Here is a 3,676-nt window from a genome sequence, read left to right on the forward strand (position 1 = left end):
GTGTTGGAGGCGGGCGTCGATGACCCTCTCGTACAGCTTGCCGAGGTACGAAGTCAGCGACATGGGACACAGGGCATCGATCACGAACTTCTTGCCGGGCTTGGGTTTGGTCGCGATTTCTGCGTGTTTCCACTCGTTCGGTACGTGGTCCTTGCTCCTGAGTTCTTAGTTTAAGTATTCAATCAAGTCCAGGATGTGCATCGAGCTCAGGTTTCTAATCATGGTGATGGTGATTTTGGCAGCCCCGGGAATGGTGTTACGCTATGAGGCTCGTGCCGGGGCATACACCTCTTCTTCCGTGATCGGAGCGTCCAGATCTGGTCCTTGTTCCCTTTCGTATCTTTAGGGCGCCAATCAGGCTCTGGTCGTTCCCGGGGAATTTGTTAGCTATTTCTGGAAGCGTCATTGTCGGGTTCGATCAGGCAATGCAGGATGGCCCACGTCTGCGCCGTACTCGGTGTACCCTTGAGCAAGGTGCAAATCGGTACCGAATCTTGCTGGTCTGATTTTTCATGAATGACCATAACATATGTGGAAAGTTGCTTAATGGTAAAACGCGACAGACTTAAGGCAATGAACGACATCAAGTTCCCAAGCAGTACGAAATATTTTTTTTGCGCAGCCACCCGCCGTGGTGGCTCAGACATCTAAGGCGTTGCGCTGCCAAGCACGAGGTCGCGGGATCGAATCGCGGCCGCGACGGCCGCATAACGATGGAGGCGAAATGCAAAAACGCCCGTGTGCTTGCGTTGTAGTGCACGTTAAAGAACCCCAGGTGGTCAAAATTTATCCGGAGCCCTCCACTATGGCGTGCCTCATATACAGAACTGGTTTTTGCACGTCAAACCCAAGAAAGAATTTTTTGCGCAGCCAGAGTCATTATCTTTAGTCATGCAACAGCTATTGTCACACCCTACAGACTGTGCAGCTGGCCTGCCCAAGTCGCTCAAAACAAAACGCTGCGGAACGCAGCAGCGCAGCAGTATGCGCCATCTTGCGTTTGGATGTGTGAATGACTCCGCAGCCACTAATATGTACATATTAATAAAACATTTCTTTTGCTATGTTTTTCGGAAATTCTCATCGTTAAGGTGGTTGTTCTAAGTAAATCGTGTCTACCATGTGCACAATTCAAGAAATACTGTCATTAATGCTACACCGAAATGAACAGCCTAATCAGATCTCAGGCGCTCCAGGAACAGCGTAATGCATTCCCGAAACTTCAAGCACACCAGCGAAACTCAAAATTGTACGGTGAGACATGAAATAGTGCTCGCCAACTTAAGGCAGCGTTGCATCCCGAATAGGCAGTGGGCATTCTTCGGTTGTTTCCCCGGAGGCAGCCCCTTTCATCAGCGTCGTCCAGACGGTGACAATGCCCGACCGCCACCTTCCGTGGAAGCGGTGACGAGTTCGCAGGCCACTCTCCTGACCCTGACAAGGTGACCATCACAGATAGCAAGAAACCAGCTCGACGAATTCGTGGAAGCAACGGGAAATACGGGTTACCAGGGTGCCTGGTTCTTTCTTCGAAGGCTGGAAGCAGAGGCGGAGTTCTGTCGACACTACGACCCCTCTGATTGGCCGCACAGAGGTCATCGAATTCCCTTGTGTAGGGAACTAGGGAAGACAGTAAGCGGACACCTTGGTTGCAATTGTGTGTCCTGGCCTGTTCTGATGTGTGCTGAGACATGTAGTGAGTCAGACAAAGTGCTCCTACATGCAGTGGGCTTCATATTTGGACCTGCTGTTTATGTGTCGAATAAACCATTTTTCTTTTGACTGGTACTCCTGGATGCACTCATCCCTGTGGCTGGAGGATCTCGGCCCAAACGCTACTCCGAATCCCAACAGCAGACAGATGCCTTCATTTCGGTGAACAACATGTATGATAGTTGTAGACTTAGTGAGAATTAAATAAATCTGCACTACCATATGGCGAGTTCAAAACAAAGGAAAATAGCTATCGCATGCTTTATAACTACCCTCGAGAAGTCATGTGAACATCACATATTCCAATGCGTGAAAAAAAAAACTCAGAGAACTGTTACACGATAGTTGATGTGGGGTCATTGAATTTGTAACCATTTTAGGCGACAGCAGCACAGTAACAGATAACCTACAGCTAGCTGTCTAAATATATCACGTGATGACGTGTACCAGGAGAAACTGGGATAGACGAATGCAGCTCAAGCGTCCAGTAACAAGCGTTGTTTCTACAGTACGAAATAATTGACCTCCATGTCAGTTGGAAAGTGCAGCCTTCGATCACGAAAGTGACTTTGACCGTGCTCATCAACGCCTCCAAGCATGCCTAAAAGGCAGATAGCTGCTGCTGGTCAATGTACCTCGCTCACTAAGTTATGTGCACGAACCATAACGGAGTGTTTTGAAGAATATATCGGGAAAGAATTCTGTACATCTCGCGCACTGTGGGATTCGATGTTATCGGAAGCATATTGCATATTGCGCTTTATACCTCCTGCAGTAAGTAGCCCACTAGTTACGGCATTGCGCTGCTGAACTCGACGCCACAGGTAATGTTCGAGCTGCAGCGACCGTATCATCAATGATGAAATGCAAGAACGTTTGGGTCCTTGCGCTTATGCACACATTATAGAAGCTTGGCTGGTCAGATTTAATCTTGAGCCCCCACGACGGCATTCGTCATCATGAGATCGTGGGTTTGCCGCGTAACACCCAAGTATTTAATTAGTTTTAATCGCACCGCACACTTTCTATTGCAGTCGAGTGAGCGTTTTCAATGAGGCGCACGAACACCTACACTTGCTGCTCTTCCTCCAAGCCTTTCGTTCAGAAAGCGACCAGTCTGCCCTACGTGGTATTCGCCACAGGAGATGGCGATTTGATATAATACGCGGCCTGTACGGACCACATATCTAGTTTCATGCTATTTTTTGCACCCACGCCTCCTGCATCTACAAAGATTGCAAATTTTTCAGAGCCTAGCCAGTTTGCGAGGGGTGGAAAACGTTGTTCTTATATTTATTTATTTCCTACTGCCAGCATAATTACCATGCCCTAGGCAGGAGTGGGTTGTACAATAATCTGTAACGGGTAGTACAAAATGTACAAAAATAGAAGGTACACAATACAAAATATGTAGGAAAGAAAGTAACATAATGCGAAAATTCTGAAAAAAAAGACATCTGCGTAAAGAGCGTAGGACATCGCAAGTAGAACTAGCAGAAAATTCAGAAGCCCAAGCAGAACCAGTAACATAATAGAAAGCACCACATCACGTATATACACAACGGCAGGTAGAAATCACTTCCTCACAAAGGAGCGCTAAAAGCTCAAAGAGCGTATCAGGCGAATTACATATGCGTGTCTGCATTACTTCTCTATATCGTACACTACCTAGTATGTAGCACATACTCTGTGAAACAGTTTAGTTCATAGCTTTGCGAGTGCGTGCCCGAATGACGATGTGGTTGGACCTTCAAGCACTTCAAGTGCAGTATCAGGCAGTGCGTTCCATTCATGAATAGATCGGGGAAGAAACGATTGTTTGAACAAGTTAATTCGGCATCAATACTCCTTTAGCCTCAGTGAATAAGACGAACGCGTTGGGCACTGGTTACACGATTTCGTATACAAGTTTTTGTCTGTTTTTACGTGTTCGTGATTAATTAAGTATAACATATTTAGCCTC

The sequence above is a fragment of the Dermacentor silvarum genome, chromosome 11, assembly GCF_013339745.2.
Source record: "Dermacentor silvarum isolate Dsil-2018 chromosome 11, BIME_Dsil_1.4, whole genome shotgun sequence".
Classification (NCBI taxonomy): Eukaryota; Metazoa; Arthropoda; class Arachnida; order Ixodida; family Ixodidae; genus Dermacentor; species Dermacentor silvarum.